Here is a 25,553-nt window from a genome sequence, read left to right as displayed (position 1 = left end):
AGTCAAGTATGTAAAAACAGTGACTTGGACAGAGATTTAAGTGTTTCCAATGAATATGTGGTCTGATGCATGGCAGGCAATGTACCCCACCCAATGTAAAGGACACTTTTGATTCTATATACTCCGTCTTATAGCTAGAAATGAAAGTTACAACTACCATACACTCTCCCCTGCCCCAGATACAGGTATATATGCTAAACAGTCTTCCACCACTTTTTTTTTTTAATCTGATGCATTAAAAATATTTAAGGGACCATCCACCTTCAACTGAAGCTAGTAGCGAAACTCATTTCTTTTACTAGAAAAGGAATGCACTGTATAAAGGCAAATTGCAGGCATTTAATGCAGTTCGAAGAGCTAATAATGGTGATATTTCTGGGCGGAAAGAATAATCCACATCTTTCCAGAACCAAAACCAGTTCTGAAGCAGAGAGGCACATAAATCCCGGGCAGCATGTAACAAAATAGGCCAGTTACTACTCCAGAGCCCTATTACAAATATTACAAAAGGAATATAATATGCAATCAGGGAAGAGCTGCAAAATCCTGATGGCATCGTAAAATGGAAACCTGAATCTTGTTTCATTTACAAGTATTGACAGGAAGAAATGCCAGTAAATGACCATCATTACAGATAAGGCAGATGCACTAAATGGGTAATTATTTTGGGAAGGAGTTTAATGGGTTGCTTCCCTTCTTTTATTTAATGAACAACACCACTATTAAGTTAAACAATGCAGCAGAGAGTGTAGGTTTAAAATAAAGTTTAAAATAAAGAAGCCTATTTCCACACTGGGTTAAAAAAAATGTTGAAACCAAAATACAGGGAAATAAATAAACAAATAAGTGTTTCCTTTTCTGCTCCTTTGTTGTTCCCGACCATAACTTTACACTTGGTGGTGCACCGATGAATTTCAACTTACAAAGCCAGACCTTGACTGATGTAATCCCAGCTAGGCTTTCTTTTCTTTCGAAATAATTTTTATTTTACAAGTGTAGAGTTAGAACAATGCAAAATACATATCCATATTTAGAGATTTCTCTGAATCTCTAGAGACTTCCCACCTTCCCTTCCATGGGTCCTATTATAATAAACCTTTTCAGCAGCATATTATTTCATCATACAAAATTTATGTCTCTCCATTTGATCCAGAGTATCGTCTATGTTAGAAGTGCTATTGCAATCTTGCTAATATTTTCATCTGGTTACAGTGGTCTCTCATGTAAATTATAATTCCCCCCCCCATTCTTTATTGGAGCTTGCTCTTCTTGGTTTCTGAGCTTTGCCATTTCGGCGTAATCCAAAAGCTTAGTTTGCCATTCTTCTCTGGTACAGTGGCAGAGCAAGCCGATTGGGCGCCTGGGGTGGCATGCATGCCCTGTGCCCAGGGGTGGGGTCAGCCACCTGTGGGGTGAGTTGGAGCCTCTGAGGAGTCTGCCTGCCTCTTCCTACTCAGCTGCCCTACAGCTGAGGGGGGAGGCAATGGGGTGACTGTTTGGGGGCAGCGCGGAGCCTGCGGGGGGCCCAAGCCACCGTGTCACTCCCAGGGGAGATGCGTGGCTTGGGTGTGCTGCAGGCCCTGCGTTGAGTGCTGCTCGGCATTTTGTCACCCCCTCAGTGGTGACACCCGGGAAGACCTGCACCCACTGCATCCCCCTTCCTCTGCCCCTGCTCTGGTAGGGACTTTGTCTTCTTTCCATCTCTGGGCTAGTAACATACGTGCGACTGTCATTGTATACATAAAAAGTCTTTTCTGCTCTTTTGTAATTCCAGCTAGGTTTTCAATCTCCAATGACATAAGATGAACAGGGTGCTGGATCAGGCCAATGGCCAATCTAAGGTAGCATCTTGCTCTCACAGTGGCCAACCAGCATAGCTGTCAACTTTCAGATTTGAAAATAAGGGATCAGCAGCCTTACCTGTCCCAGAGGCAGTCTACGGGATATCTAACAATCTGGGATAGCAGCGGGAAGCAATGGGAAACAGTGCTAGAATAAGGGAATTTCCTGCAAAAAAAGGGAAGGTTGATAGCTATGCCAACCAGATGCTCATGAGAAGCCCCCAAGAGGGATCTGAGTGCCCTGGCTCTCTCTCCCCACTTGTAACTCCCAGAAACTGGTATACAGGGGCATTCTGCCTCCAACAGTGGAGGTGGAACATAGCCTTATCCTCCACAAGTCAATAACTCATGCATAGAACTACTTAGCTTATGTGTATTTATTTATTTGAAATGCTTTTATCCCACCTCATCCAGTGCTTGAAGTGACTTATACAACTGTGGTCAAGATAATAATATCCTTTATTAATTAAAAAAAACCATGCATGAATAAACACATTTTAAAAAATGGTAGCGAAGTAAACATCCAGCCCATCCAAGTTTTATTTAGTTCTTTGAAAGCCACCAGGAATATGCTTTAGCAGACCCACAGTCTCCAAACACTTTGTAAAAGAACCGTTCATAAGGGCGCTGACAATTCCCAGATATTGAGGGAAGTTTTTAATTTTGATGTTTTATCATGTTTTTAATATTCTGCTAGGAGCCGCCCAGAGTGGCTGGAGAAACCCAGCCAGATGGGTGAGGTAATAATAATAATAATAATAATAATAATAATAATAATAATAATAATAATAATATCTTTGCAATAGAACTCTCCTGTTAGTAACACTTTCATGCTCATGTAGACTGGAAGAACAGCCCTTCTGCTCCTGCCTCCCTTTCCCCACATCACACCATATATTTAAAGCATTCGAATGCCAACTGAAATAGTCATGGCTTTCCCCCCAATAATCCTGGGAGCTGTAGTTTATTAAGAGTGCTGAGAGATTTAAGGAGACCTCTCTTTTCTTCACAGAGCTATAACTCTCAGAGTTCTCTATGAAGAATGCTTGACTGTTCAGCCTCTCTGGAAACTGTAGCTCTGGAAGGGGAAGTGGGGTCTCCCAACAGCACCCTTAAACTACAGCTCCCAGAATCGTTTGGAGGAAGCCACAATGGTTTAGAGTGGTATGGTGTGAAAATGGCAAATTGCTGCTAATGGTTAGAAAATGGGAAGGAGTGGGGAATGTTCATTATTTCCTGAATTTACTTATGAGCCTAACAGGAATTCTGTGAGAGTTAGGGTCCTCTCCCAACTAGAATTGAAACTGGACTTGCAAGTTCTCATTATACTAAAGACCCAGCACTTTCTGCTTTCTGTGAGGTCTCCCAATGGCAAGCTGACGGGGTGGGCTTAATGCAACCTGGGATATTCAGTGATCAGCACATGTATGAGAACTGCACTGCTTTTGACTGCACAAAATCTTTCTTCTTATAAAATGAAACCGGGAAGCAGCTTTAATAAGATATTCTCCACAGTCCTTTTGACAGTATCCCTCATCCTTGAATCCATTCATTAAGCCCACGGCATCATCAGAAAAAATCAGGAAGGGTTTTATTGCAATGGCTTCATTCCTGTTAAGTATTATAAGTGATTAGCTGTATTCATGAATCTATAATTGCACCTGCATACGACAAAGAAATCTATAGAAATAGGAAGTATCTTCAAAAACATGAATATTTATGTGGCATGTGATGCCAAAAATATCATAATAAAGATTATATGAAAGTCTTCAGGACCTAGCAATGCTGCATTTTATTCTCCAGATGTCAAACTTAGCCAGTTTCCTAAAGGCTAGCCACCACATACTGGAAGTTTAATGTAGAGAGAGATAAAAGGATTTTTTTTTAAAACCACCTTCTTTCATAGAACCATTTGTGTTCAATAAAATAAAGTTACTTACCTTTTACTACTTTCCAAAATAGCCAATTTCCAGAGAGGATCCAAAAGTCTGATCTATTCTTTTAAAGAAAGGAAGATTGTGATTGAAAATGCAGGCTTTAGCTTTTCATATCAGGTTGCAGTAAAAAAGAAACTTGCACTCGTTACTTATATCTTATTAAAAGGAAGCAAACAACATAGGTCCTTTGATTTGCTGTGGAAATACCTGCATAACTGTCTCCTCCCTGCCTCTCTTTTTCAAAAACAACTTCAGGGACAAGATAAGGACTAAGTAAATATAAACACATCAGTCTTCATCCAATCCTCGCCTACCCTAAGCCAGTCAGAATCATTCATTCTACTTCAGGTGTTCATACATGAATCAGAACCAGACATTCTTCCTGCATGTGTTTGACTTTAGAGTCTGCAGAAAGAAATTTGCAGAAGGAGAAAGCTATCCAGTAGAAACATTTCAAACTTTATTTTTAATTTAATTTTGTTTCCAGTTTAAAGTGCAACATATTTGTATGTGTATGGGGGGGCAAGATGAGCAGAGCAGAACAGAATGCATATTTGCCTTTGTTTGCTTGTTAGAATCCTTAATCTCTCTCTTCCCTCTTAAACATGCTCAGGCCCTATCCTTTCTTTGGATCCTTCCTCTGAACAGTGTCTTCACTGTATCCATCTTACTCAAAAATAATAGTTAAAGCTATTTCCATGTTGTCCCCTGTGCATGTGTACTAAATCTGTCTGACTATTGTTTCGTTTTGCTTTGGGAAAAACCCAGGGAACTCCTGTTGGGGCAGGGGGTATACATGCAGTTAATATATTAACCCCACTTACTCAGGAGTAAGCTTCATTGAATTCAATAGGACTTATTTCAGAGTACACATGGTTAGAATTGCAGCACGAGGTAGCTACCAGACCCATAATAACTGGTTTGTTCATGTTTGTTCATTATCTTCCCATGACCAGCTGCTCTGTGTTAAACGAATTAATAAATGTGAGTCTGGCTTCCTTTCATCACATTCATGCTTCTCCTCTCCACATTTTATCCTCACAGACCCAAGACATAAGCTGACAGTGAACAGCCCAAGGAGCTGCATAGATGAGTGTTGATTTTAACCCTTGTCTCCTACACATCCTGAGGAGAAGACACAGAAGTGAACAAGGGGCTGAAAGATCAGCAGGTGGGGCTTATTAAAAGTTCTGTGTGGCACCTCTAAGACTAACCAGTTCAGGCTTCAGTTCTTTGTGGGAGTCATCTCCGGTAATTTTATGGGGTTACTTCTGAGTAATGTGTGGTTATTGCGACAATATTCCACCCATTCTAAAATAAGGTTAGACACTTTTCTGTTTAGTTAGGTAGACATTAAGTAATTAAACAACTGAAATACTTTTATGTTCACATATTTGTAAGGAAAGAGGATGAGAAGAGAAGAGAAGAGAAGAGAAGAGAAGAGAAGAGAAGAGAAGAGAAGAGAAGAGAAGGAGAGCATCTTGACCCTTCTCATGTGGCTTTATTGACCTTGCCTACATTACCTCCTTGGCCACAAGTCACCCCACCAGGTACAGGGATCACCACTGTCTGAGATAGGTGCTGTCAGACAGCAGCAATCAGCAGTGCCGGGGTGCTTTTAGTTTTCGCAGTTTTAAGTACTGTTGCAAGCTATAGTTATCCTTCACACCAGATCTCTGAACTACGATGGCTTCTCTGTGTTCTGTCGAGGTCAAGGGTTCCGTACACATATGCAGATGGCATTTTCTGAGAACGGCTTTAAAAATAGCTCACTTGTACTCAAGAGGGGGGTCTGTATTGTTGCTGTGAGAAACAATGTATGCTACGAAACTTTGTCTAACATGAAGATTTTACATATTAAATTGTTTAGTTAAGGATATGTGGTGTATGCACTAATTTGCCTCATAATGTCACAGAATATGACTGGGGAAACTATGTGTCAGTGAGCTATAGTTTACCTAGCACTGGGTGGAGAACCTCCAACCCACAGGCTAAATGTGGCCTTTTCATCTGGCCTTTGGGACACTCTCCAAGCTATATCTCTTACTGGGTCTGCGTTATGTTCTCTCCTAGTACTTTTGCCTGGCTAGAAGGTGTCCTTGAATTGTGATACCAAGTCTTGCTTACCTGGATGAAAGTTGCACAGGTGTGTCTGTTTCCTAACCATGCCGGTTTATGTATCTGATGTACCAATTTGAGAAAGAGAGGGAAACCACGGGAGGCAATTTGGTAACCAAGACTCTTGACCACATAGCAGTGCTTCAGTTAATTTCCTTTAAGAAAAATCAGAAGTGTACATAAAATATTCATTGCTTATAGATGGGCTGTTCCTTGCTGCGTTTGTAATGAAAAAGTCTGGAGGTTCCATTTTTCATTTTCATTGTTTCACGTGAGCCTTGGCATAAAGAGGTTGGACTCTGGCCAAGGAGGCCTGACTCACAGTTTGAGAGCTGCTGCTTGGCCATGTTTGAGATGGAGACGCAAGATGGTATCAAGCAGATGGTACAAGAAATATCATTCCAGAACTCCTGCTCACCTGGTCACGGCAGCTGGATTAGTTCCAAGATGTGTGTGTGCCAACACAATCAGCATCCCCCATTCAAAAACCAAAATATGGACACTAATGAATGCAGTCTTGCTGATGATCTCCTAGCATATTAATCAATCTGATGGGTTCAGAAATTGTTGTTGTTGTTTAAAAGAAGCTTTAAGATACTATGTTTCTTCTATAGCAAAGTATCTTATGGTGTTCTGGTGAAGTTATCCATATATATGGTCTTCCAATTAGATGGTAATATCCTGAAATTTTGACGGTAAGAATCAAAGAGGAGAAACTGGAAGCGGCTGTTCATTTTCCCTAGGTCTATTTCTTTCTACATGGTCACCACCCCAGGAATCTATATGGTGTCAAGTGCATTTTATCAACCTGTGGCGATACATTTTATGACATCGTTAATAAAAGCCAGACAAAAAGGTGCATTGAACTGCAGAGGACAAACTGGTTCAGGGCTTCTTACATGCTTTTCCTAATTTATTTGGAAACGTAGCAGCAGAGGCAATGAAGAGCGGCTTGCACTTGTCAGTGATTGATTTTGCTAACCCTTGTCCAATTGATTGCCATGAGCAAAGACATGGACGGCACAGAAAATAAATATGAGGTCCTAAGTAAAAATATTCCATGTCGCTTGATGTGAAATGGCCCATCACACACATTTGGGTATATTAGGTCTACGCTTTCTCCTCTTCCAATTCATAGGGCACGTAAGTAGCACGTACTACGTTTGCCTACTAGACACAATCCAACTCGTTGCTTCTTTTAAAAAATGGCTGGATGGCTCAAGCCAGCAACAAGTGGCTCCTCAATATTTCCTGTAGAACTTGCATCCAGGATAAATTCCCATTCATCCTGGGAAATGACCAGTTCATCATGATCACATCCAATATATATGAACTTACCAAGCAGTCAGATATGTATGTAATTGTAGGAGTACATATTTTCCCATTTAAGTCGGTTGAGAGAATGTTTAGAAAAGATTTAATCTGTATACAGTTATTTGCTCAGACTCAACCAACTGCTTGTTCAGAAGATGGGAATTAGTGCATTAGTTAAATTAGGCGGATAAATAAATGGCATCCAGCCTAAATATATGATTTACGGTATTTTTCTGTGTATAAGACACCCCAATGTATAAGATGCCCCCTATTTTGGAGGGCTCCAAATTAAGAAAACACCCCTCAGCACTGCCTGTGTATAAGATGAGCCCCAATTTTAAACCTATTTTTTGTTTAAAAACAAAACCTAGTCTTATGCACGAAAAAATACAGTAAATCTTTTTTAACAAAATAAAAAGCAAAGCAAAACAACTGGATTAAAGTCAATGCAACAATGCCAGCTACATCCATTGATTAGAGACAATATCCTTTCACTTTCTTCACCTTAAAACCATGCTAGCTGCTAGCTTGGAAATCTTTCGTACCCAGAGAGTGCTTTTGAAGTGTTTGATCCTGCCACCTCCTCTCTCCTTTTCTTTCTTTCTTTAGGTCTTTCTCCCTGTAGTAGAGCCTTCTCAGGGGCACCTCGTGAACATTATTTACAGCCCACACATGGAGGAATCTGAAAAATGAAAAATGCCTTCATATGTCAGGCTTAATGCAGATGGAACAACTTTTGGTTTCTGCTTACAGTGTGAATTTGCACAAAACAACCGACCACCTGTTTCCTTGATCCTTGCTCATCCTGGCTAATAAAAATGAGCCAGGAAGGGCTGGGTGATGGGCTATGCGGGGTGGTGAATGCTTCCCTCTATGAGGGAGCCTTCACAGACCCGCTGTAAGAGGCAGTTATCAAACCACTTCTTAAAAAAAATCCTTAGACCCGGCCAATATGGCCAACGATTGCCCAGTCTCAAATCTTCCATCCTTGGGCAAGGTGACTGAGCAGGTGGTTGCTGAACAACTCCAAGCAAACCTGGAGGATGTGGACCATTTGTATCCCTTCCAATCGTGACTCAAGCCTCATCATAGGACTGAAACTGCCTTGGTCACACTGGTCGATGATCTCCGGCGGGCTAGGGACAAAGGTGAATGTTGTTTCCTAGTTCGACTGGATCTCTCAGCAACCTTTGATACCATCAACCATGACATCCTTCTGGACTGTCTAGAGGAGCTGGGAGCTAGGGGCACTGTTATACAGTGGTTCTGCTCCTTCCTCCTGGGCCATGTCCAGAAAGTGGTGTTGGGGGATGAGTGGTGTCCAGAAAGTGGTGTTGGGGGATGCACCCCTGGGCTCTCACTTATGGGGTGCATCAGGGTTCCGTCCTCTCCCTCATGCTTTTTAACATCTACATGAAGCCGTTGGGAGAGATCTTCAGGGGTTTGGACTGGGTGTTCATCAATATGCAGATGATACTCAGCTCTACCTCTCTTTCAAATCAGAACCAGTGAAGGTGGTGAATGTCCTGTGTGAGTGCCTGGAGTCGGTTGACAGATGGATGGCGGCTAACAGATTGGGGTTGAATCCTGACAAGATGGAAGTACTGTTTTGGGGGAACAGAAGGCAGGCAGGTGTGGATGACTTCCTGGTCCTGAATGGGGTAACTGTGCCCCTGAAGGACCAGGGGCACAGCCTGGGAGTCATTTTGGAGGTGCAGGTCAATTCTGTGTCAAGGGCAGCTGTTTACCAGCTCCATCTGGTACGCAGGCTGAGACCCTACCTGCCTGCGGAGTGTCTCACAAGAATGGTGCATTGCTCTGGTTATTTCCTGCTTGGACTACTGCAATGTGCTCTATGTGGGGCTACCTTTGAAGGTGACCCAGAAACTACAACAAATCCAGAATGTGGCAGCTAGACTGATGACTGGGAGTGGCCGCCAAGACCGCATAACACCAGTCTTGAAATACCTACTTTGGCTCCCAGTATGTTTCTGAGCACAATTCAAAGTGTTGGTGCTGACCTTTAAAGCCCTAAATGGCCTTGGCCCTGTATATCTGAAGGAGCGTCTTCACCCCCATTGTTCAGCCCAGGCATCCAAGAGTATTAAAAGAACTGGCAGATGTGCTCTCAGAACCACTGGCAGTCATCTTTGAGAATTCCTGGAGAACAGGCGAAGTCCCGGCAGACTGGAGGAGGGCAAATGTTGTCCCTATTTTCAAAAAGGGGAAAAGAGAGGACCCAAATAATTATCGCCCAGTCAGTCTGACATCAATACCAGGGAAGATTCTGGAGCAGATCATTAAGCAAACAGTCTGTGAGCACCTAGAAAGGAATGCTGTGATCACCAATAGTCAGCATGGATTTCTGAAAAATAAGTCATGTCAGACTAACCTGATCTCGTTTTTTGACAGAATTACAAGCCTGGTAGATGAAGGGAACGCAGTGGATGTAGCCTACCTTGATTTCAGCAAGGCATTTGACAAGGTGCCCCATGATATTCTTGTAAAGAAGCTGGTAAAATGCGGTCTTGACTATGCTACCACTCAGTGGATTTGTAACTGGCTGACTGACCGAACCCAAAGGGTACTCATCAATGGTTCCTCTTCATCCTGGAGTAGAGTGACTAGTGGGGTGCCAAGGGTTCTGTCTTGGGCCCGGTCTTATTCAACATCTTTATCAACGACTTGGATGATGGACTCAAGGGCATCCTGATCAAATTTGCAGATGACACCAAACTGGGAGGGGTGGCTAACACCCCAGAGGACAGGGTCACACTTCAAAACGACCTTGACAGATTAGAGAACTGGGCCAAAACAAACAAGATGAACATTAACAGGGAGAAATGTAAAGTATTGCACTTGGGCAAAAAAAAATATGAGAGGCACAAATACAAGATGGGTGACACCTGGCTTCAGAGGAGTACATGTGAAAAGGATCTAGGAGTCTTGGTTGACCACAAACTTGACATGAGCCAACAGTGTGACGCGTCAGCTAAAAAAGCCAATGCAATTCTGGGCTGCATCAATAGGAGTATAGCATCTAGATCAAGGGAAGTAATAGTGCCACTGTATTCTGCTCTGGTCAGACCTCACCTGGAGTACTGTGTCCAGTTCTGGGCACCACAGTTCAAGAAGGACACTGACAAACTGGAATGTGTCCAGAGGAGGGCAACCAAAATGGTCAAAGGCCTGGAAACGATGCCTTATGAGGAACAGCTAAGGGAGCTGGGCATGTTTAGCCTGGAGAAGAGGAGGTTAAGGGGTGATATGATAGCCATGTTCAAATATATAAAAGGATGTCACATAGAGGAGGGAGAAAGGTTGTTTTCTGCTGCTCCAGAGAAGCGGACATGGAGCAATGGATCCAAACTACAAGAAAGAAGATTCCACCTAAACATTAGGAAGAACTTCCTGACAGTAAGAGCTGTTCGACAGTGGAATTTGCTGCCAAGGAGTGTGGTGGAGTCTCCTACTTTGGAGGTCTTTAAGCAGAGGCTTGACAACCATATGTCAGTAGTGCTCTGATGGTGTTTCCTGCTTGGCAGGGGGTTGGACTCGATGGCCCTTGTGGTCTATTCCAACTCTATGATTCTATGATTCTATGACTGAGGTCCAGCTCCGAGGTCCTTCTGGCTGTTCCCTCACTACGAGAAGTGAGGTTATAGGGAACCAAGCAGAGGGCCTTCTCGGTAGTGGCGCCCACCCTGTGGAACGCCCTCCCATCAGATGTCAAGGAAATCAACAGCTATCTGACTTTTAGAAGACATCTGAAGGCAGCCCTGTTTAGGTAAGTTTTTAATGACTTATGTATTAATGTATTTTTAAGATTTTGTTGGAAGCTGTCTAGAGTGGCTGGGGAAACCAATAATAATAATAATTTCCCAACCTGGTGCTTTCCAGATGTTTTGTACTACAACCCTAATTGTTACTAACCATTGTCAATGCTGTCTAGGGCTGGAAGTAAACACACACAGCATCAATAGCAGAGGGAGTAATATCAGAAGCATGACTAGTTGATGTGCCCCTGGCCCCTCCCCACATGGGTACATCCAACAAGTGCAGGCAACATTTGAACAGGGCTGCAATTGCTCCATAATGTTTCAAATAGCTTAAAGGGAAGAGCAAGACCTTGATTTGACTTCCCAGGTTCACATTGTAGTACATTTGCTTGCATGTCACAAACAGGATTTATTTAAGTAAGGTCGCTGAAAGGTCCTTTTTGTTCCTTTTGCTTGTTTCCCAGAATGCCCACTGTGAAAAGCACACAGATTGATGTGGGAGAATTTAGAATTATTATGCAATCATAAAAATAAAAAGGTTTCTGGTCTTCTTCTTTTTATTACAGTCTTTGATTAAAGTATTCTTTTTCTTACCATAATCACGAAAGAGCAAATGCAGCTGATAAATCTTTTCCAAATGCCAAAGATTTTGACTCAATTGACAAAATGCTGCAGACCTAATATTAAAAACAAAAAAATTGTAATGTCAATCCTATGAAGACCTGTAATGTGCAGTTGAATCTGAATCTGATTTCACATTTCAGCTGCCACAGCTAAATTAGGACTTAATGCTGTTAAAATTTAGGAATGTGCAACCCCTTTTCCATCCTGCAACTCCCAGGTTTTTCCAATGAATTTTTAGTTGTAGCAGGTTTTTCATCAGTTAAATGGCTATATTTTAAACACACAGAGACACAAAATCACCTCTACCCCTCATATAGTGGAAGCTTCTGTTGGATCTCCATGAACTCTGCATGAACTCTGCCAGGTCAGGTAAAAGACTCATCTAGCTGTTCCTACATTGACCAACCAGATACATGTGTGGCCAATGGAAGACTGGTAGGGTTTTTTTGCAGAAGGGAAGCCTGATCCAACTCAGTGAAGTGGAAATAATGCACTGGAATCCCCACTGGTGGTTGTGTGTATATATATATGTGTGTGTGTGTGTGTGTGTGTGTGTGTGTATGCATATATATATGCATGTGTGTGTGTATATATGTATATATATATATATATATATGCTTTCGTAGATTTTCACGGGTACAGGAATGCAGGTTTTGGTGTCTTCGGGTGTCTTCCCGTGTAAGAGTCGGGGTGTCTGTGCGACGTTTCGACGAGGTCTCACTCGTCATCTTCAGGCTGGTGCTTTCGGCTTCTTGTTACTGGAACAGAGCAGAATCTGGTGTTTGAGTTCCTATAAATACTGTTGAGGGGTGTGGTGTATAGCCTCCAACGTTCTGGGCAGAGAGGAAGTTCCTAGATTAGTGTGCCTTTTCTTCTTTTGTTCCTTAATTACTTGAGGGATATCTTGAGTGATTTCATGAGTGATATTCTGAATACCACTGGGTGGGTCATTAAGTGTAGATTAGTTGCTAAAGCTTTTGTGTCTTGACCTCTTGAGCTTGTGAAGAGTTTTTCTGAGAAGATGGCTGTGCTGCATTTAGTTGTGCTCTGGCTTGGCTTCGTGTATAGGGGCGAGCTGTGGTTTTGTGCCTTGTGCCAGCCAGATCTGTGTAGGGATTGCAGGGGGGTGCAGCATCCGGAGGTGCCACTATAGTTTGGCTACTGGATGGAGTCTGTAATATGTCTGTGGAGAGGGTCTGGGTTTGGGTCTGGTGTGGTTGATTGGTGACGGCGTTCTGTGTGCCTCTGGTTCTGGTGTCGGTTTTTGTGGGGAGGGCTAATTTCCAGATGTCTGGCAGGCGGGACGTGTCGTCACGCTTGTTCATGTTGTGAGGGTGTTTCTCTATCTCGATGGCTTCCATGATTATTCTCTTGTGGTGATGTTCCATGTTAAAGAGCAATTTGGAATCTGCAAAATTAATTTCGTGTCCTGTTTCTTTCATGTGTTGGAAAAGAGAGGAAGTTTTTTCTTCTTTTTTGACGGCATTCTTGTGTTCTGCGATACGTGCATTTATTCGTCTGTTTGTTTGTCCAATGTACGTGGCTGGGCAGACTTTGCAGGGTATTTCATAGACCCCTTGGTTTTCCAGCTGGATTTTGTCTTTTGGGTTTCTGAGGATATTGGCTATTTTTTGGTTGGTGCAGAAGGCTGTTTTGATATTGTGTTTATGGAGGATTTTGCTGATTTTGTCTGTAGTGCCCTTGATATAAGGAAGGAGGGCCATGCCATTGTTTTCTTCTGTGTCTTGGTTTTTGGGGGGTGTTTCTTTTTGGATTAGCTTCGTAACCCTGTTTTTCTGGTATCCATTGGCGATTAACACATTTGAGAGATTCTGTAACTCAGTTGTCAAGTGGTCTTTGTCAGCCAGGCGTTTGGTTCTGGAGATGAGAGTCTTGGCTACGGAGTTTATTTGTGCAGGGTGGTGGTGTGATTGTGCATGTAAGTAGCGGTTGGTGTGTGTTTTTTTCCGGTAGATAGTGTGTCCTAGGGAGCCATCAGGTTTTTTGTAGATTAGGACGTCAAGAAAGGGCAGTTGGTTGTTGTCTTCTATTTCCATAGTGAATTGTATTTTGGGGTGTAGGCTGTTGAGATGTGTGAGGAAGCTATCTAGTTTTTCTTTCCCGTGTGGCCAAATTACAAATTACACACACACACACACACACACTCTTTCAGTTTGTTAAATGTGGACTGTGCTCACAAATATGACTATGTGATTATCAATTAGGCACATTACAAAATAAATGAATACATCTCCAGTTGATGTGACTTCATGGAGCAATTGTAATTCACCCTCTGCAAATGGCAAACTTTTCAATGATTGATGATATTGCACAGCAGGCATCTTATTTTAAATTCAAAATTAGCTATGTCACTCTCAGCCTCAGCACTGCCCCTCCACTGGTATCGTTGTAGGGCAAGAGTGAGGATCCTTCATCACTCTGAATGTTGATGAATGCCAGCTTGCATTGGCCCCAGTCTACATGGCCAATGATTGGGGTTGATAAGTCTTGTAGTCCAACCATGTCTAAAGGGTTACAGGCCTCCATCCCTATGGTAGGGATCCAACAATATTGGTTAAGCACTTTAGATGTGCTAAACGAAGGATAAATGGCTGCTAGATGCTTTGCAGTTAAGAGATTTGGAGTTGAATCCAACCAAATAACTGAGCGAGTGGAACAGTTTCGCCAAGCCCAATGAAACTTCTCCTGCCTCTACCCCATGTGTCGTCCCCCAGATTTACTCTGGACAGCTGGGAAATCCCCCGAAGCAAATTTGGGAGGTGCACAGAGCTCAGGCGGGGGTGGGGAGAGAAGAGGAAGGGACATTCTATTTGTGCAATGGCTTTGTTGGATACCACACTATGTGTTTCAAAATCCAGCCATCTGCAAAGAGTGTCATAACAATGAAATGTACCATCAGAAGTGTGTGTGCTTTGCTTAATGCATAACATTGCTTAATGTATAACATCCTTCCTTTCCTTACTTGGACAGCTGTCTTCACAGCCACTTACTCAGAGCTCATCCAGCGTACGCTAATGGAACTGATTTGGCGCAAGTATTGAAGTTTCAAAATGGAGGCTTTCAAATTCAATTTGCCTCTGTTATAGTCTGAGACCAACATAGCATCAAACGCCATTGTAAAAATCCTGACAGATCTGCTAGGGAATGAAAATGACTAATTATTATGACAGCATTCATACAATAATACTTTGAAATATAGCGTTAAACTGTGAAATATGTCTTTCACTCCCGATTAAGCAATGCGCCCTCGTAGTGCGTTGTTTTCCCTTGGTGAGAAACCAAGTGACGTCAACAGAAATGTTTAAAAGTACATGTTAATCAATATTAATTATTTCCTCCTTGTGAGTACTGTGTATTTTGTGTTGCAAGGCTTACATGAAACAGGGGTGGGGGAACCTTCAGTTTTATTACTTTATTGACTTTAATATAATGGGAGAAGAGAAAGCTATAGATTAATGTACTATAATCTCTGCCCCAAAGCAGACAAGTTCAAAACAAAACAAAAAGCTTCTCCAGTATAAAATATAACAGATTGCATTCAGATTCTCTAATCCAGCTAGGGGCTATAAATATAAAATAGAGGGTTTCTGGATATGTATCCTAAACTGGATGGGGAACCACGTATAACTGGGAGATGTGCATATGCTTTCTCAGCCTCATCTAAAAGTAAGGGGCATGAGGAGTGGGGTTGTTTCCCCACCCTACCAGCACTTCATCAAATTGCATTTGCTCATTGGTGAAATTGCAGCTATTTTTCGTGGCCAGTGCATGCATAGCTGTGGCACATGCATATAAATGAATTGGGGTCTGTCTATGTAACAGCAGCTCAGCCAACAACTAATCAACTCTTTGGCATGATGAGAAATGGTTGGTTATTCTTGTGCACAGTACCTTTGCCTAAGGAACAAATACTTGTGGGGTGTTTTTTTAAGGCACAAAGCTCAAATAATATAAAAGAAAATGTTTGAGAACATTGAGAAGGACTAAATATACATAACCTTGTGTAAGGCCATTTGAACAAATCCAAAACTAACATTGCTAAATTGAAGATCATAGTGCTTCCTTGGCAAATGAATGTTTCCGCATGATCCTTACTCGTTAGTACGCACCACTGGACTTACTCTCAGGTAAGCATGCAAAGATGCAGCCTTTGTATAATGCCAGTAGGTGCATGAAATAAGCATGCATGAATTGTATGATAAATGTAGTCCCTCTGTTCATTAAGAATGTTCTAGAACAAATACATATATACCAAGTGCTTCTGGGTTACTTGATAAGATTGTACAATAGAGTAGCATCAGAAAATAGATCTGCAGCAAGAAGACATTCAAAACGCTGTGCAATTTTAGTTCAATACTAGGTTTAAAGTCCAATCTGCTATTGAACTTGCAGTCATATTTAAAAGGTCAGGTTTATTCTGCACAAAACCTGCAAATGCCTCTTTCTCTTCATCTCTCTCTCTCTTTACTTCTGTAACTATAGTGAGTTTTTCTCATACCTTTAGCAATTTTACAACCATTGTAATATTAATGGCCCCAAGTCAGAGATCCTTATATATCTGACCTGGGGCTGCATTGGAAAATAATAATAATAATAATAATAATAATAATAATAATAATAATAATAATAATAATAATACCCCACCCATCTGCCTGGGCTTCCCCAGCCACTCTGGGTGGCTCCCAACAGAATATTAAAAGTACAATAAAACATCAAACATTAAAAACAGGGGTGCCTTCAGATGTCTTCTAAAAGTCAGATACAGTGGTGCCCCGCAAGACGAATGCCTCGCAAGACAGAAAACTTGCTAGACGAAAGAGTTTTCCATTTTGGAGGTGCTTCACAAAACGAATTTCCTATGGGCTTGCTTGGCAAGACGACAATGTCTTGCGAGTTCCTGCTGGTTTTTTCCCCTCCCCCCTTTTTCTAAGCCGCTAAGCCGCTTATCAGCTGATCCGATCAGCAGATAAGCCGCTAAAAGCCGCTAATAGCGCTAATAGCGCTAATCCTCTAATCTGTCAATGGATTTCGCAAGACGAAAAAACTGCTAGACGAAGAGAATCACAGAACGGATTCTTTTCGTCTTGCGAGGCACCACTGTAGTTGTTTATTTCCTTGGCATCTGATGGGAAGGCGTTCCACAGGGTGGGCGCCACAAGAAGTCCCTCTGCCTGGTTGCCTGTAACCTCACTTCTCACAGGGAGGGAACTGCCAGAAGGCCCTTGGAGCTGGACCTCATTGTCCAGGCTGAACGATGGGGGTGGAGGCGCTTCTTTTCAGCAAACAGATAGATGAGTTTTTCAGCTGTAGCAATGCTGTCTTGTTGGGATGGAATTCCCTTTGCTTTTCCAACAATGGATCGGGACTATTAGAACTGACAGTGCCGGGGAAATTTATCTGTCAGCATGAGTATGGCACAAAAACTCAGCATCATGAAACAGAAGAGCCATCCAAGCTGAACATCTGACTTTTATTATACCATTCCCCACCTCTTGTTTACATGTTTGGGATGATCCATGAACAGGACTTTGCTTCTTTACATAAAGTGCATTTTGCTGTCTTGGGTCTCTAGTGAAAAATAAAGTATTTACCCTTTGGACAAGTCTATATGTTATGTTACACAGGGATATCACCACTAACGGATGCCTCATCATTTCTTCTATAGTCCTCTCCAGGCATTACAGCCATGAAGGGGGAAACACAAGTAGGAAACGGCTGCAGAACCACACGTTTAGCTCCACCCAATTGTCGTGCACCTCACACTGGCTTCTCTGTGTTCTGCAGTAGATATACTTCATAGAGTATTCATAGAAGCTTCCAATGTCATTAGGAACCCTGGAAGACCAGACTTCTTAATTACACACAGAGCATTTGCACTTAGAAGAAACTGCAGAAGTTACTCTAGAGCAGCGTTTTCCAAACTTGGGTCTCCTGCGGTTTTTGGACTACAACTCCCATCATCCCTAGCTAGCACGACCAGTAGTCAGGGGTGATGGGAACTGTGGTCCAAATAACCACCGGAGACCCAAGACCCAGCTGCAAACAATAAATAACAATAACAGAACAGAGCAAGTACAGCATAAATCATATAATATACAGTAATGTAGCATGCAATGAAACTTACCTTTCTGACTTCATCGTGCTCTTTCCACTCTACTACACACTGTTGGTGGGCATGAGGAAATACAAAGGACAATATCAGGGCAAAGGTAAGTTGTCCTTCTTTTTATGGATAGGATGACCTCATCCTAGGGGTGCCATTTGCAGCGGAAGCCTCATGTTTATCATAACGCCTAGTCGTACTCTTTAGATTAAGAGTAGATTACTCACATTTGATTGATGCATTTTATGCAGGGTTGCCTTTGAAGACTGATGCCGATGCAGACCCAATCTACTGTTAGTAGCACTGGCTGTCACTGGCTTCCTATAGGGTTCCAAATGTAATTCACCTAAGACCCAGAGCATGAATTCAAGAGTTGCAACAATAAACATAAAGAAATATTTAAAAGGTATAGAGGAAAGCCTGAAAAGATGCACACTAAAAAGCATGGGCTTTATTTATCCTTTTCCCAGTTTAATGCTGTGAAGCTTGTTAAGTGTATAATGGAAAGGAGACAATTTCACCTCTGCCATAAGAGATGCTTGAAATGGGAAAGGAAGCAGAAGGAAAACACACACGTTTTTTGATCCCATATCTCTTAAAATGTTTTTACAGTTGTAGTTGATTTAATATGGAATGAATTAGTCTTCAGAGACACATTTCTGCCTGTGTGCTCATATAAATAGGAGAGCCTCAAACAGCTGTATGTGCCTAATTGCTTTGCATTTTAAAAGTGTGGGTTATAGCTATTAATGTTTGTGAATAGCTCTCAGAGGAGCCAACTGGTGCATACAGCAACAGATCTGTTTGTTTTAGGACCAAATGAGGCCCGATTCCACAGAGTGCTGTGGCACTTGGCTCCTTCTTGTGGGTTTCCCACCGGCACCTGCTTGGTCGCTGTGAGAAGGGGGTGCAGCCCTAGACTGGGTCTTTGGCCTGACCCAGCAGGGCCTTTCTTAAATGTTACATTGACTGAATTGCCTGACTTTTAAAAAGTAGCTGCAGGGGCAGGGGGTATCAGTTGGATGCAACACACTCACAGAGTGCTAAGAGGTTGATTGAGAGGGCACACTACAAAATAAATATGGTCAAGCCTGTCAGCTTTGGGTTCTCTCGGTTTCTCATTTATTCCAGTCTTAAGCTCAACTTTCCACATTTCCACATCAGTTTGTGAATTCAGCTTTTAATGTGAACTGAATCAGATTTGTCCCCATGCCTAGCAGCCACCAGATCACAGTATCCTGGTGTGTGTGTGTGTGTGTGTGTGTGTGTCGATTACAAACATATGTATAAAATCAAAAGCATATAATTCAGTAACGTGAATGAAATAAAGTAACAGTTTTGAAGTCTGTGTATTTAATAATAATAATAATAATAAAACCCTGAAGGTGATGACTGAAGCCTTTAAGGAGCATCACCCAAGAAACACTCAAGATTGAAGGCATGGCTTTCACTCTACTTCTTGACAACTTGGAGACAGGGGTGGGGAAAGAGAGCTAGAATATGATGGGGCCAGTTTTAGGTACTGTTTTAGTCCCCATTGGGCTTGAGATCAGGAATAACTGAATGTTTACAGCGGCAGATGCAGCAAAGTGCTAAGCTGGAGTCAGTGGGAATTATCTAAGTTGTCAAATGGCTCGTGCAGGCTCCTGAATTCATGTACAGGTTTTTGACGGAAAGTTAAGCCTGTCATCTGTGAATGTGCTAGACAAAGATAGCAGTAGCGAGCACACAAACCCCTTTCTATGCCAACAGGATCAGGTAGCCCCTTTGTGTTGCTGCAATGTTGTAGCCATAAAACATGAATAATAATTTAAAAGCAGGCATATGAAAAAAGCCTGAGGTCTGTAATCAACATACGTAGCTATCACAGTGCCTGGAGAGGCAAGCAGGTGGCATGCACTAACCATGCAACACACATTGACATGACTGGACCCTGCTACAAATTTAATGACTAATCCTATGGCTGTAGAATGAAGGATCAAATGCCAGGTCATCACAGACTATACATTTACCTGGCAACTACCTGGATTACAAAATATTCTGTGTATCTTTTGCTAGTTCTGTAGTCATCTGCATGTGTTCATTGTGGCTGGGACCCTGAAACTAGTCTTATGATATGCCAGACTCATAAAATGCAAGTATAAATCCTTAGGTTAGAGAGAGAAGGCTGCAGTTTTAACCATCCTGGCTGCTCTTGCTTGATGGCCTAATAAAGCAAAGTTATGAATGGGAGCATGCTGTCTCTGATTCTGGAGGTAGTATACTGCCATAATGACTAGGAGCCATTAGTAGCTTTATCCTCCTTGTATTTGCCGAAGTCCATTTTAAAATCATCCAGATTGGTGGCTGTCATGACAGATTTCAAATTTCAGCTTTATTGGACGATGCTGGGTTCTAGTATTTAAAAAGAGGGAGGAATACTTTCTTTGCATTGTGCATAATTTTATACATTTCTGTCTTGTCCTCCTTAACTTGCCCTTTCATCTAAACTAGAAGGCCCCAAAATTTGGAATCTTTCTTCATATTGCTTCAGCTTCTTAATCATTTGGGCTGCCTTTTTCTGAACCTTTTCCAGCTTTACAGGATCCTTTTGAAGTGTAGTAACAGGATTCCAGTATTCCAGGGTTAGGTAAAGGATGCAGGTAGTGCTGTGGTCTAAACACTGAGCCTCTTGGGCTTGCCAATCGGAAGGTTCATGGTTTAAATCCACGCAAGGGGATGAGCTCCCGTTGCTCTGGCCCAGCTTCTGCCAACCTAGCAGTTTGAAAGCATACCAGTGCAAGTAGATAAATTGGTACTGCTGCAGTGGGAAGGTAAACAAAGTTTCTGTGCACTCTGGCATTCGTCACAGTCCTCCGTGCACCAGTAATGGTTGAGTCATTCTGGCCACATGACCCAGAAAGCTGTCTGTGGACAAACACTGGCTCTTTCGGCCTGAAAAGCGAGATGAGCGCCACACCCCATAGTCACCTTTGATTGGACTTAACTGTCCAAGGGTCCTTTACGTTACCTTACCTTTATTGTATTCAAGGGTTGCACCATAGGATCTTATTACAGGGTTATGATAATGGCAGTTTTCATTTCAATCCCTTCCCTAAAGATCCCTAACATGGAATTTCCTTTTTTTTTTTTTTTTTTTTACAGCTGCCCAACACAAGCTATCCACCATGATTCATGGACCTCTTTCCTGGTCAGTCGCTACCAGCTCAATTGGCATGAGTGGAAAGGATGTATTTAAATATGAAGGGGTTCAGCAGACCACAAATGACCTGAAACTTTTGCTTGACAGTGTGCCTGACCTAGTCAAAAGTTATAGAATAAGATGGTTGACGAGTGTCAGTTTTGTAGGATAAATTGGGTTTAGTCGTATTTTCTGCTGCCATATAGCAGCATTGAATAGATTCTTGCACATAAAGGCCTAACCTATTTAGATCAGGATAGTTGAAGAACCATCTCTCCCCATATGAATCTGCTAACCATCCCACTGGGAATTCAGCATCTGAGGCCCTGCTCAGTATCTTTGACACATTCAGAGAGGCAGTTGGTAGAAACACACAGCAATGGGTCCCTTTCGAAGCAGAATGACCTTTTTAAGGAAGCTGAGATGGCCTCCTCCTCACTGTTTTTTAAAATGTAATATTGAAATACTTCTGTTTTTCTGAACCCTCCACCAACACCACTACCTAGTATTTGTTGGTGGGGCTAATGTGTATTTAAAATGTTTCTACTCTATGCTCTCAGATTCTAATGTATTAGATTTTATTAGGGCCAAAATGAAGGGTATAAAATGATTCTGTCAATAAATCTAAATAAATGCAGAGCATTTGGTTTACTAAAGTGCTGCACAATCAGAACACAGCTTTGACGACATGGTTAAGAAATTCGCAAGGCGTGAAATCAACCTTGGTTCAACTACTGTGTTGAAATGTGTACGTACCTTTTTAAAGAACATTACACTTGTTTAACTTTATGCTATCCCTCCTCCCGGGTGAATTTAACCTATCTCACTTTAATTATTGTAATTGATATGCACTGCAAAAGTAGTCATGGCGGCCTGAGGCATATGTTGGAAACTCACTCTTACATTAGTTAACCTTTCCACTGACATTATTTACCTTTACACATGGTGTCTGTTTACATTTTGATCTAGCTGCTGCTTCACATTTGCAGATGCCCTTGGCTTCTTGTTTAAAGAGAAACTTTAATTCACTTTCAGGAATTGCAGTCTCGCACAGCAGATCTAAAGCCTGCTTTCTCTTTTTCTCTCCTTCTCTCCTTTGCATGTTTTTTTTCTTCTTCTAACACCATTTCTTTTCCTTCTGCCACTTGACACAGAGCGGAAAAGCCATGCATTTGAAAACAATGGATGAGGCAGGACACTGCAGAACTTTATTTCATGTTGAGAGATCGTCCCTATTACTTGGGTTAAACCATTTCAAGGAAACTGCACAGAAGGACATTTGTAAGTACATATTGTATCCCCTCCATTTGCATGGAAAGTCTCTCTCTCCTGTGGACATCAGTAGCTCCCAAAGTAGGAGGCAACTGCTCCACACTTCATTATTAGTGCCTCTGAAACTCCAGCAGGGTACAGGCATTGCTTCACTAAAGCAGTTGACCCAAGGCACAGAACTCCTCTAACAAACACACATATTACCCCTCAGAGTCACATATTCTCCACTCACCTGGCTAGGAAGCAATACACTCAAGTGAAAATATGACTCTCAATGTCAACATATGCTGCTCCTGTACCCACCCTTTCCAAATCTATTGCTGCTTCAGTTGTGCTTATGTGTGGATGTTCCCCCCACTCAGACCCCAGTAATCACTTTTAGAGTTACGGGGAACCAGTGCAAAACAAATGTTAGCATTTGGAGGACTACCTATGTTGGCCTCCTGTGAAGCTCAGGCTACTGCATTTATTTTATCTGGATTGGAAGAGCCTCTGTCTGCTTGCAGCTTTATGTTGGAAACTCAATAGAGTTCTAAAGGAACAAAGTATGCTTTTCAGTAAGAGGCACAGAGCTCCTTGATGGAGATTTTTCATCTCTTTTTATACCTACCATCAATCAGTGTCATAGAATCGTAGAAACATCAAATTGTTGGAAGGGAACCTGAGAGTCATCTAGTCCAACTCCCTGAAATACAGGATTTGCAACTAAATCATATATGGCAGGTGGCTATCTAACCTCTGTTTTAAAATCTCCAACGAAGGACAATCCACCACTTCTCATGGAAGTCCGTTGTCACTTGTTAATAACCCTCTGGCTAGGACCAAATAAAACTACGTTTACATCTCATATTGATTAATGACTAGGCTTGTTTTGGGAATGCATCAAAACTGGTCTGACTTACCTGTTGGCTGCACCGAGACTCCTGCTTCAGATGGCAGATCACCCCAAGCCTGGCTTCCCACTTGCCACCGTTTAGTCCTCGACTGAGGCTGCTTTGCCACATCACCAGTGTGGTCTGCAGCACTCCTATAGGGCTCTCTGAAGGCCCAGAGTCATTTATGCCTTCCTCTGAGGAAGGGTCCTTCTTTAGAGTGACCAAATAAAGTCCAAATAAAGTGACCCTGGAGATTTTACAACAGCTGCTTTACCATTGCAAACATTGTTTAAAATTTAACACTAGGAGACTGTTGAAGTCTGACTATTCCCAAGGCAGAAACTTTAGGTAGTATTTGCTGCTCCTGCAGCAAGGCAAGGGCAGGGCAGGCAATTTACCAGGCCACCTTGCCCACTAAAGGACCTTAGGATCCTTCATAAGAGTCAGGCACTGTTGAGCAGGAGGCCCTGAGGAACCTTAGCACTCCCTGCTATGGTGGCAAAACACAAATGGAGGGTGTCAGCAGGGAATGGCAGCAGCTCTGTCTCAGGTGGCAGAATGTCTTGCAGCAGCCCATATGTGATGACTGCAACCTCAAGCTATCACTTGACTGAGTGAATGGGCCATCACAGATATGGCAGCACAAGAAGGAACATTCAGAAATCAAGAGATGTGTACATATGTTAGCAACCTTTTAAGCTCTGTTTAGGCATTAGGCCAGAATTGGGAATGGCAATGCATACAAGGGGTAGGGAGGCTGTGCCCAATGTCTCTACACCAGCCCATTCCATGCCTGCCCTCAATGAATGGGAATGTCTGAGGTGTGTCGAAAGCATGTTCAGCTGAAAGTGCTTAGAAGCTGCCCATGATCAGGAACCCTGCGTCACCAGGGTTCCTGATCACAAATAAATTTATGTGTTCAGGAAAATATGTCTAGATGTTCCATTCAGACCTTCTTGCTTAGTGTAGAAAGGTGGGGTTGGAGCATGCAGGTCCAGTGCACATGGAGGTATTGTGGCACAGCTGTTGCATGTGTTCCATACTCATGGTGGCATTCACTGCTCAGGCATAATACCTGAAGAGTGTCTAATAATCAGTACCATAATTTTCAATACTATCAACTAGGATCATTTACTAAGCAGAGTGTAAGGAAGGGAATGGAGGGGTTGATGGCGAGCCATTGACAAATGAAAACTAATAGAAAGACCCACAAGAAGAAGAGCTTAGCATTCCATGAACACACAAAGTCCCAGCAAGCAACAGCTCTTTGCGAACGCTTACAAACACACCAGTACTTAAAGTTGGAGAAATCAGAGCTTGCTCTGACACATGCAGCTGAGCTTTTCAAGATTCCTTTGGTTTCCAGCGGTGATTGTGAGCTTGACCCAAAGAATGTGGGTCACTTGGCAAATGTGATATCAGCTGGATGTAAATAACATCTGGTGCCCATTTCACTGAAACTGAAATAACAGTCTGATGTGCCAATGAAAGCTTAAGGAGCTGTTGACACACAGCATTTGATGGCACTTGGATAGTCCCAGGCTGATGACTTCTATGCATTTTTTAATGTTGATGGCTACTAATGTATTATCTATAAGAGGAGCAGAGCATGGCTATAACCATAGCAATGTGATGATAATAAAGAGAGTAGTAAAAGATTAAGGTTTATTAGCCACAGTAGTATATTTAGTGCTAGCCTATAAATCTTTGTAACAAATCAGTGTTTTATTTAGTATTTAATAGCAGCTTTATTGATTGTAATAATATTTCAGGGCCAAGGTTTTAGAGCTGTGCTTAGAGAAATAGGTATCTGTGTACTCCTCCTTGTTCACATATTTCATTCATAGCATAAGGACTGACGTTACTTCAAATGTTTGTACTCATGGATACAAGGCTGCATCAGAATTCTGCAGTGTTAGTTTTTTTGTTTTTGTTTTTTTAAAAGCTGGCCTTTTGAAAGTTTAGAACTGTATCTGCATTGTGTTTGTGCATTTGTGTGTATAATGATGCTCACTTTGCAGAGGCCCATAAGTATTAAAGCCGGCTTGAGCAACGTCTGGGTCACAGGTCCCAATATGGTCCTTGAATCATCCAAGGAAGACACCTCCACATTGGGACAGTGGAAATGACCCTGCCACCTGTGCATTCTTTTTTTTTTTTATAAATTTTGTATTGGCTTTACAACATTTTTTAAACAATACAAACAAATAAAAAGACAAACAAACATGTATAATTTCATAACCTTTTTTTATCACCCTCATTTCTCAGACTCCCCCATACCTCCCCTTTCTGCATCCCAATTTCCAAGATTTTTTCAGCAGCTTCTAAGTAATTTTGTCAAGTATGTGCCCTCTTATTCTTTTCTTCAACTTATTCTTATGTCACTGTAATCCCTTTTTCTTTCTCAAAACCTCGACATTTTAACATTCATCTATTTTATAATAGTTCTTAAGATAGATTTTAAATTTCTTCCAATCTTCTTCCGCCG

This window comes from Podarcis vaucheri, assembly GCF_965113315.1.
Source record: "Podarcis vaucheri genome assembly, chromosome: 6".
Classification (NCBI taxonomy): domain Eukaryota; kingdom Metazoa; phylum Chordata; class Lepidosauria; order Squamata; family Lacertidae; genus Podarcis; species Podarcis vaucheri.
This window is presented reverse-complemented; position numbering follows the sequence as displayed.